This window comes from Macrobrachium nipponense, chromosome 31 (genome assembly GCF_015104395.2).
Source record: "Macrobrachium nipponense isolate FS-2020 chromosome 31, ASM1510439v2, whole genome shotgun sequence".
NCBI lineage: Eukaryota > Metazoa > Arthropoda > Malacostraca > Decapoda > Palaemonidae > Macrobrachium > Macrobrachium nipponense.
In genome coordinates this window covers 15,566,600-15,578,227 of record NC_061093.1, presented here as the reverse complement: position 1 = coordinate 15,578,227, position 11,628 = coordinate 15,566,600, and the positions used below count along the sequence as shown (strand labels likewise).

At 35.5% G+C, this 11,628-nt stretch overlaps 1 long non-coding RNA gene across 1 annotated transcript; it reads right to left on the bottom strand.

Annotated features, from left to right (window-relative positions):
• Positions 1–553: 553 nt before the first annotated feature.
• LOC135206642 (uncharacterized) lies at positions 554–9,175 on the bottom strand. The gene is made up of 3 exons (XR_010312805.1): positions 8,682–9,175; positions 7,522–7,605; positions 554–654 (listed from the first exon to the last, which is right to left on the bottom strand). It is a non-coding gene; the product is annotated as an uncharacterized LOC135206642 (long non-coding RNA).
• Positions 9,176–11,628: the final 2,453 nt, after the last annotated feature.

Sequence of the window (11,628 nt, the reverse complement as noted above, 5' to 3'; positions counted from 1 at the left end):
CAAATATACACACACTAAGCCTCCACAACATATCCTTCAACTAGACAACACTCAGTAGAAAATCAAGACCATTTATTATTAAATACACTACTATGAAGTCACAGCTCTTCACTTCACTCGGTTAATTGCTACATTCCTGTAGTCTGTATTGAACACGGGGCTGCTTACCATTAACTGCAAATATGCTGATCGCTCACTACCAGCAATCATTTCCACAAGGCCAAAGTATTACCAGTCACGTAAGAAGAAAAAGAATGAAAATTCTACAAGATTACACTTCAAAAATAAAAAATAATATTGCTAATATGACATGGTATGAAATAACACAGAAGATAACCATGTCAAAGTTTCAAACTTCTTCTTTGCCATTTAATCTCTGGAATCTAACACCCATGCATAGATAAAGCATAAGTCCTGAAAAAAACTGGTTGTGAATATTACTTTTAACCTATGAAACTAAAACGTACCCCATGCATAAGAAATAAAAGAAAAAATAATCAATAGTAAGGAGATTTTTGGACGCGTGTTATTTTTTTCCGAGGATTATTTTTTTGCTCCTCCTCCACGTGTACGCTTTTCCTGTTCCCTTTTGATCCTCTGCCGTTCCTCATCCATCTTGCGCTGCTCTTCCACCATCTGGAGTTGTTGCTCTGCCTGTGAGAGAAGTTTAAAATTATTTTTTTCCAATTACTTTTTATAAATATTCCTGGTACACCAGCGGACAAAACTCTCTTTCCTCCCTTGTCTGGGTTACTCATGAATTTGGCAACGTCGCACTCTTTCCATGCTGCTGAGAATTGGGAAACGACCTTGGTGATACTTGAACTATACATTCACCTTTGCTTACACCTATGATGTCTTTCACTGTTTTCTACTATTTTTACCCATATAGATGAACCTTGTACAGCCGTTAAGCACTTAATGGATTTTATGAATTATCGTTCATTGTGTAATGATTCATATCTCTAGGCAAAAGACAGAAAGATCGAACTCAATCATTGTTTTTGAAGGTAAGAATATCTCTTCTCTCTCTTGCTCATATTTTCCTACTTGAGAAAAATCTTACCTCAGTAATTCACTTTTCTACTGCTGACATCTGTTTTCAGTTTTATTAAAAAATTCCAAATAGGTTTTCAATTATTTTTCTTCTCTATGGGAAGTTCGGCGAGTTATATTTTGCTATTGATAAGTGCTGTTAAAATTCAATAGATAGGTCCTCTGTTAGCAGTCATCTCTATCTACGATGGTTCAAATACATTGTAGGCTTGAATGAATAAATTTATGATATTTATGGCCGAATACCGAGCGCTGGAATTAGTCTACCTTACATTACCTATATTGTTATTGCAGTTTCGATTTAGCCCCTGTAGAGTTGTCGACGAGCCACAAGTTGCTCCCTATCATGGAATTGCCAACTTGCCATTTTTTAGCTTTTTATGAGTCGTTATTGACTCACTGCCCTGTTCAACAACCAACTATCCTTTGAAGAATATACCACTTCTCATCACAAGCAGATGTACAATGTTTCATCGGATGAAAAAACTCGCCATCAAGGCCCCCGGCCCTTCTCAGTTAGAGGATGATAACTCCTCCAACTACAGAAACTTATTGATTGCAAGAAATGAAGAAACCCCCTTTCATATCGTCTCATGCAGCCAATTCCTTGCCATCATTTCTAAAATATGGAATCCCTGCTCAAGAAAAACTTTCTGCCTATGCAGCAGTAGCAAAGCTTGAAAAACAAAATCCAAATCTAGGCATGTCAGTTAAACCCTATTTGCTTGGTGATATGATCACTACAACAAAAACTAAAGACACTGATGAATTTCTACAGTCAACACTGCTTTCCAACAACTTGATCCGTCAGAGAAAGTTAGAAAAGCTATTATTTGTAGAACACCTGACCACCCTGCCTCTAGACCCCATTCTACAGCTGCAGAATGTTCTAGACACAAAGAGATGTATTGGGAAGTCAGAGACTTCCACAAGAAAAATCATTACCAAGTTTCCCTTGAACTTGGAATATTGGGATCATTCCTCACAGAAGCATTCATACCTGAGCCAATACAATCTTACAGCCACAGAGAGGTGTGGTATATGCAGCAAACCACACCCTACAAAACAGTACCTCGATGCTTTCAAGAGAGAAGAAACAGTTGAAAGCAAATGCCCAAACTGTTCTCTTCAACATCATGCTGGGAACAAGTGGTGCAAATTCAGACTGGACAAACCTGCAAAGATGAAAGCAACTCCCAGACATCCCCCCACCTCCAAGACATTCAAAACCCAAGCATACAAGACAGCCAAACAAGAATCAGTGCCTAGTGAAACAGTCTGCCCCTCTTCTGTCAAAGTCCAAGGTTGACTGTCCTCCTTCCCAGACCCTTCCTCACACCCTTCTTCCCCCTCTCATATTTCTGCCAGCGCCAACCAAGAAGATCCCAAATCATTCAGAGAAAGTTGTAACATGAACATTTGAAGTATCGTTTCTGTCTCTTCGAACTTCTAACAGGGAAACCAATTGAATGAGAGACATTGCTAAGTTCCCATTCAAACCTCTCACTCATCCAAACCTTCAAACCCAAGCACCTGCTATTCAATTCTACCTCACCCAAAAATCCCACCCCTTCTGTCATCCTCTTCTCCAGATACCTTCAAGAGCGGTACAGAGAAGAGCAACATTGTAGCACCACTGGGAACCGAGCCACTCTCAAGTGAAGAAAACCCTAATTGGCATAGAGCTATCCCAGGTACTATAAGCAAAATATCATCCATTCACCACATTATTCCAACATTCAATCGCTACTAAGGGAACTTTGATTCCCAACCTTTCTAACTCAAATTTTAGCCTTTCCTTCCCATGCTATCCTACTTACCAGGACTTGCTTCTATAACACTATCTCCCGCTACTTATTTTCATTTCTGGCCCACTTGTTAAATTGAGCCAAATGGTGTGTTGCAGAGAAGTATACAAACACCAATCATCACTAACAGGCTGCTGGAAAAGCAAGAGCCTCTGTCCAGACAAAAAGGAGCTGACTAAAATCTACTACTATCGTTAATTGAGAAAAAACATGTGGTTACAATACACTTTGTTGAAAAGAAAACAACCAGCCAGGCTAATGTTCTCAGGTCAATTTTTCAAGGTTTTTTTTTTTTTTTTTTTTCCCCTTTTTTCCGTTCCTTTTGAATCACCAAAATAGCGTTGGTCTATAGAACATGAAAATAAGTTTAGTTTTGTGGTCTTACATGCCACTCTTGGCTGCAGTTAATGAAATGAGTCCATGAACATTACAGGAATATGTATATTTTTTGTATTCAAGGGATCTCAATTATTTTTCTTGGTTACCCTATTTTAGGGTAGAAATCACAAACATAAAGATTTACAGCTTTGATGATAATCAGATATTCAGAAACATTTTTTGCAAAAGAAAAATTGTCTTAAGTTATAAACGTTTTCTACATTTCTCCATCATTTTCCTTTCTTGGAAGAGAAATTAATTAAGAAGCTGCCTGGTTATTAATGTTTTAAAATTCGCATTTACATTATCTCGATATTAATCATACACAAATATACTTTAGATAAAAAAGTGAGTGTCTATGGTTAAACTATCTAATGCCGATTTATTTTAGGCGTGTGATAGTTACCAAATGGAATCATGTCTGCTCCTCATAACTGAGATCTTTTAGATAATAAAAAAAAAAATATAGCAATAGAGAAAAGACATTTCATGGTTTTCACGGAGAATGACATTTTTCGAGAATACCTATTCCAAAAATCTAATCTGAGTGCGGAACGAAATATATCATAACTCAAAATACATTATTTCCATGAATAACATGAATGAGGTAGCCTGGTTACCACACAACCCAAGATTATTTACAGATTATGGAAGTTTTGTTAGCAAATTACAAAAGTAATGACGGATTTTAGAGTACGCTTCACTCATTAATGTTTGTTTAGACCATGGCAAACAGACCACCACACGATGCTATTGCCCCTGTGTGGACAATCTGTTGGTCTGCGTAGTGCAGGATTTAATGTCGGGGATATTCCTAGGCAGAGGCATATCTGTGGTTGCAGCAATTCGATGAATCTGGCGTTTTAACAGATCTCCCAAGTTCAGGACATCCAAGACTTACTACTGCAGCAGATGATGCAAGGGTGCTGGCCAACGTTCCAAGAGCACCCTTCATTAATGCTGGAGAGACTACCCAGAGAATTCAATTGGACGTTTCAGTCACGACAACAGACTAATACCTCATCGTAATGGAATCCATCACCGGTAGGTACTGAACAGAAGTATTCTACATTTTTTGATTATTCATTTGAACTAAATCTCATTCGCGGAAGAGTTTTTGAATATGACCCCTAACAGCTGGGTACCTCTTAGGTTTTGATCAATTCAGAACCTTAATAACAATAAAGGACTATAATTCAGTTACATTTTATACATAGCATACTCCATGGACTTTGATCCCTTTGTTTTATTTGGTTCCCTGCAACCTAGCATTACTACTACAGTGTTTTGTAAAAGTATCTAAGGTGTTCCATTTCTATTTTGACAGAAGTTTCTTTTAACTCAGTCAAGACTAATAGAATGAGGACTTTCACGGATTGTGATCTTAGACATACTGCTGCTTGCGTGGCGTAATTATTGTAGGTAGCTGTTAAGAAGTTTGATTAGAGATTATTCAAGTAGGGATGTTGAGGTAATGTATATATATGAAAATTTTATAGATTATAACTTTGCTGAAAACTGATTGAATAAAGTTTGATTTAAAGATATTTCCGAAACTAGAATTTTGTATCTAATTTATTTTGCCTTTTCAATTTGTAATGCTTTTAAGCTAATCACAATTATTGCAATGTAGGAGAGTATCTTAATTTCTAACATAACATTGGGGGTCTCGTAAGGTTTAAGCTAATACGCTGCCGTTCTGTCCCTAGTTTCTCCATGCTCTTTATCAAGATATTAAATTTTTTTTTTTGTAGGGTTGCTGCTGTTAAGGAAGTGCTAGAGGAGCCCGCCACATTGCAAAAACTAGCCTTTGCATGGGAACACATTGAAAAGACTGGACTTTTGGAGTAGGGTTGTGTTTTGGTTTTTTTTCTGATGAAAAAGACTTCTAACTCCTCTAGTCATGGTCCGTGTTCATTGCTGGAGGGTTTAAATAAACACAAAGACAGGAAAGGAACCACAACGTTTATAAAGAAGCGAAAAGTCGCCATGTTTAAATATTTGGGGATGGGAACCTTAATAGTGTGGGTGAGCTAACTGAAATTAACGGCAGGTTTAATTCCGATCAGTACATCGAAATTTTAGAGGAAGTCATGCTACACACTGTTAGAGCTTTTATGCTTCCTTATCCAAAGCGTATAATTTTTCATGCAGGTAATCTATATTTCAGCATTTTTTTTAAGGCCTGATGACCTTTCTGGATATTAATCTGATCCTAGATTATGTATATGGTTTTCTATCATTACAACTGAAGGTATTGTTATTCACCGGTACTTTTTTTTGTTTCTTCTCATCTTTTATTCAGGATCGCAGTAGCATTCACACTTCACACATGGTAACGAAGTAGTTGAGGATCAAGTTGGCCATTACTTTAATACATCCACTATTGTGGCGTGACAGTATGACAATATAACTCCTGTCTTCGATTATAAACAACCCAAGAAAGAGATACTGTATTGGTGAAAAAGAATAGAATCCGATGAACCGTTTCATTGTTCCAAAACAAACATGAGTCTGAAACATAACCTTTCTTATTCAAAAGTGAATACTTTAATTATCACCAAGGTAGTTTTCCCAATTGTCGGCAAAACTCGAAAGTGCAACATTGCCATATCCATGAGTAACCCAGAGGAGAGGGGGGGGGGGGGTTAAAGAGTGTTTTTGTCCGCGGGTGTAACCATTTTTAGTATAAAAATTAGGTACAGTTTTTTTTCCAACATGCAAAATACCACAGCAATTCCACAATAAACAACACTCTTGTATGGGGAAAAAAAAAAATTTAGAAAGTTTAATTCCTTATATAAAGTTCATTTACAAAATTATTGCTTGTGGGTTCCTGCCATGAATTTCCTCCTCCCCCACAAAAATTTTTAGTTATGCCCAAGAATCTCAAATCTTCAATTAGGAGTTAAACTAGGGGAAGGCTCTTGATGTCAGCTGGCATTAACATACATAATCTAAAGGATTACATAAAAAAAAAAAAAAAAAAAAAAAAAATGTTTGTCACAAAAGTGCAATAGGGTTTAATAAGAAACCTCATCAAGCACATTTGGGGGTTTCAGTACATATTTAGGAGGGAGGACAAGGATAGCTTAACGTAATAAGCATAACCTGTGATCACAGCACCATTGGAAGACTGAGGTGTAAAGGATCGAGTTAATACAAATAAATCTTGGGTGTGAAGCCTATGATCACTTAAAAGCAGTTATTTATCCGGAAGCGTTCATGAGTAAACAGACAGAGGCACTCACCAGCAACAATAGGCATAAAATTTGTTTAAAAAAACCCAGAGCTGAACTCTCATAAAATCTCAATGGCTCTTGCTTACAAAATGCAGCCTTAAGTTATAAGAAAAACAAAGTGACCATGCTCAATTCATAAAAAAATATATAAGTATTCTAAAGAATAGCAACAAGATGTCTCTAAGCAAAGCAGCCCTCATATCCAGGGATAAGCATGCATAATAAAGTTTTCTTTATCTTTATTGGAACTTGAATTGGAATATAAGATTTAGGCCAAAGTCCAAGCTTGGACCTAGAGGTCATTCAGTTCTGAAATGGAATTGAGAGTAGAAAGAATTTAAAGGTGTAAACAAGAGTATAACCTCAATGAATTATGAAACACATGTTGGGAGAGGGAGAAGTAGATGGAAGAGAGAATATGAACAGAGGTAGAGTAAAAGGAATGAAAAATATTGCAGCTAGGGGTCGAAGGAATCCTGTAAATAAAACCTTCGGTAATGATTACAGTGTAGTGTGTGAGGTCCACTGTCGGCACTACCCTCCTATGGAAGTTCTATCTTTGTATTGCATGATCGACTTGTTTCACAGCCTAATCTTTAAACTCAAATATGGAATTTTTTCATTATTAAATAAAATTTAATTGCATACTTACCAAACCATTTATAGAGCTGTAGGTTCGTAAGGAACCTACAGCTGTATAATTGTTCGGTAAGACACTGCAATAAAAACATACTTTTGTTGGTGACTGGCATGTCCTCATCCACAAGAGCCAGTATGATTAATGGTTCATGAATTAATATATTATAAACTTATTTTATCTCTAAAACACCCACAAAACTCCGAAACATTTTTCTTGCATGGCTTTTGCCTTGCTAATTATTGTACACATCTTCAATCTTCCAAAACACACATGGCTACTTTCACTTCACTATAAATTTTGTTTTTTTATTTTATTAACCTTAATTTACTTAAAAGGATTTTAATTTTTAAATAATTTTAATTCAGTATTGAATTCTTGTGAACTTAATAAAACTTACTAGTTTCATCTGAGCTCTTTCAATCTTGCGCTTGTTTTCTTCCATGATGCGTTTCCAATGCTCTCGCTGTTTACGTTCCTCCTCCTAGAAAATAGAAGGTCATGTCAACAAATTGTCTGGAGAAATTACAATTTAAAAAAAAAAAAAAAAAAAAAGTGAATGAAAGCCACTTGCCAGATATCTGAAAACACTCTGATGTCCTCTACCATTTCCCACAATTTAAAATTTCATTAACCTAACTCTCACTCTCTTTTCAAGTGGTTTACATTTAAGTACTTTAAAAAGTTTCCAAGTAAAAATGTTACAAAAAATAAAAAGAAACAGTATGTTGGGGCTTCTATGAGTTTTATGTAAGAAAACGATAACAAAATATCAATACCATCAAATACATAAAAAAAAAAAAAGAAAAAAAAAAAGAGAGAGGAACCAATCCTTTACCTTGGAACACCTGTTCTCCATGCAAGAAAATGCTTTGTATTATTAAATTTTAAAACTGATCATCATACAAAATGACGTTGAAAAAGCTTACACTTGTACAGACAGGCCAGAGGAGTGAGCATGTCTGGCAAGTGGTTAAATAAATAAAAAACAAGGCTATCACACACAAATACAGCTCATATGAAATATAACACTGGATACAAAGATAGGCAAAGGGCAATCAATATATGACAATAACAAATCTTAAATCTAGTACTTAATTCAAATGTGAAGCTTTCTAATAGCAAGCATGTTTTGATTGTAATGCATGAATGAATGAATGGCAAAGAAAAGGACCAGACTGGAGTTTTGGGGAGCTGCTTATAAAATGCAACATACTTGCTTTGAGAACACTATGACACAAGACATAGGTTGAGTCTCCCTGCAAAGATGAACCGTAACAGTAACAGTAATGAAAAACATACTAAGCCATGAACAAACCATACTCTATTTCAAAAGAATACAAAACTGTCTTTGCAAGAAGAATATAGACACAACTAAACCTATTAAAATGGCAAGCTTCCCAAATCTCATCTATCACAATACTCATTGGGTTTTTTTCTTGTTTTTTTTTTATGCCAAGTCTCCATAACTTATAAAGAAAATAAATCAAATTTGTGTAGTATATGGAACTTACTGCTTAAACAGATTTATGCTGCATCCATTATAAAAATCAACTATACCTGTTATATAGTTACCATATGGAAGCCGCCAAATCCACTCCTAGAACAGCTCGGGCCTAAAATCCACAGCTGACAATTCTTGGTTGAAATCCGCCAATAAAATGTCTATTCTGTTTAGTGATTGTTCACTAAAAATAGAGCCTTTTTTTTGCCACACTGTGCTATGTTTGTGTTTCCAGACAGGCAACACACTCCCATTTCTCTATTCAACATGTATGCACTCAAATGCCCGCACACACACGCGCACACACACACTAGCACTCTCTCTTGCTCTCTTATAACCTCGTTAAATACACCATGAACAGGAAAGAAATATAAAATCAAGAAGAAAATGTCCAAACATATAGCTACTGTTCTGATGAGCAAAAAAAAAGACTGAAGAAAAACTCAGAACTGCATCATTGCACACTATGCTTGGCAAATGTCTGGGAGACCGTGGGTCAATCTGCAACTCATGCTATCGCTTCTGTTTCTGTAAGGCACAGCTCTGGAATTTTTTTTTAAAAGTGGTTCAAATTCACACTTCACTTCAAAAACACAGAGTTCAGCTGAAGAGTTTGAGTTAGTTTTCATGCCAAAATAGATTTTATTCATCTAATATCCTCTATTTTTTTTCCTAACAATAAATCACAAAAAATATGTAGCACTTTATGCAATTTTACGTTATACATTCCATAAGTTCCTACTGTTAAGCAATTATAGTCACAATACTGTACTTATTGTATGTGAGATCAACTTTCCAGTTACATTATGAAAGATACAATCAATTCTCATTATTTTCCACCACATACCCAGTGCTTGAGTCACAAGAAAGTTACAATACAAATAAATCCCTGCCAAATAGGTCACCTGAACAAGCAAAATCACACGCCAACCTAGCAATCATTTTGGTAAAAGAAATTATTTCCAAAGCCTAGTAAAACTAGAGCCTAGCACGCAAGTTATAACTAAATATTTGCATTCACAATACTTTACCAAGCAGCAACATAACGTGCCAACCTAGCCCTCATTTCACTAATCAATTCATTTCCAAGCTTAGTAATACTACAGTGCCTAGTATGAAGAGTTTTTGGAATTAAAATATTAACCAATATTTACTCAAAAACTTACCCTTGTGTATTCATAAATGAACTGCAATAAGAAGGAACGTTTGGAATAATTTCATCATCTACACAACTACACTATCAATACTGTGCATAAGTTTCAATCAATGCATTATTAAACAATTCAGCTGTTGTTAAAGGTATTTTTTAAGTTAAAAATTCTACATAAGGATTCTCACTTTTGAAAATATCAGCTGTTGTCAAGGAAGTTTTTTGGTAAAAATTTGACATAAGGATTCTCACTTTTGAAAATATGTTTTTTTTTTTTTTTTAAGACAGATTGACTGTAGTCTCCCATTAAATTTACTAGTATAAACCAAAGTCAATCATCAATCCCAGTAACTATTTACAATCATTTGATAAGATGCTATTTTAACTCCATTAGTTTCCAAATCTTTAGCTTAGTATTACTTGCAGCTTAATAGGAAGGTTTTATTTAGACTAGGAATATTTACCCAGTATATCTAGTCTAGGATAATAAAGAAACTTATCTGAAACTACAGAACCCAAAAAAGGAAAAAAAGAAAGTTTTAAGTGATGTGCAAAAATAATGGGAACTGCAATACAAATAAATGAAGTACTATGTAGATCTTTTGTTATACACTAATAAACTCAATGTCTTAGCAAATTATAAGCCAAGTAAGCAAGCCATATTTACAAGACATCAATTATGAGCCACATAATGCTTGTGCTTTCAGCATATATGTTAAGCCTCTCAATACTTCTATTTTTTGGGGGGTTATTTCCAAATAAAAGTAGTGTACACCCAGATTCAGACCCACTATTTACACAACTTTTAAGGCAGGGTTGAACATAAAACTAAGAGAAGCTGTGGATGATAAACAAACTGCTTCACAGATGACATTTTTTTTCCACACAAACCCAATTAAGTACTGTCACCAAAACGTACAAATAAAATAATAATCTAGAGGTGGCAAGCTGTGCATTCTATAGAATTTATTTCTATTACCTGACAATCAAGTAATCTAGCTAAAGGAATTTTTATTCTTTTACTGATGATATAATATACCACAAATTTACTTCTTCCAGTATGCACAGTAAAAAATGCTATCAAGCACTCCCAGTCACTCACTGCCCTTGACACTGATATTTTTTCATGCTACACTCACTGTTCCTTGGTAATATTTTTTATGCTATGATCAATTAAGAGGCAATCAGTACTCATATCTAGCCAGGTCTTACAAAATAAAGGCTGTTTAACCTTGCGGGAGGCAACAGCCTCTCCTACTTGAAAGGATGAAAGGATTAATTTGGAAAAATTTGTTGGATGAACTCTGTCTCAGGAATCCCTCAAGATTAAATTTTTGATATTATATAGAGTTTTGCACAATTTCCCCAACCCTGAATAGGTGCGATGGGTCGAGCATGACCCAAGGAGTGTTTAAAAAATACATTGTTGTTTTCCCATAATCATTGTCTATCTCGAAACTGGGCGTGATCGACCTGCAAGAGGCTAGCAGAACACACACTACAATCATGTCAATTGCCTTGCCTTTGTCCTTTCCCTTTTCTGAGTAATAGTTTTGTTTTGAACATGTGTGGGATACAAAGGCAAAATGTTATCAAGTATGATTTCCTGTCTAACACTGTTGACTCTGGGATAGTTTTATTTTGTTGGAAACTGTAGGTAGATGGTGTGTGTACATTATGCAAGCCACTGGCTGTGGCTGAAGATGCCTTATAACATATTGCCATTTGGTCCAATTTCTTTGGAATGCCAATTTCTCCCAATTTTTGCATTTTTGTCATTTTCATTAACAATGGCCAGCAGGCAGTATTCCCTGGGCATGGATGTCATCAACTTACTTTTAATGGAATTAAAA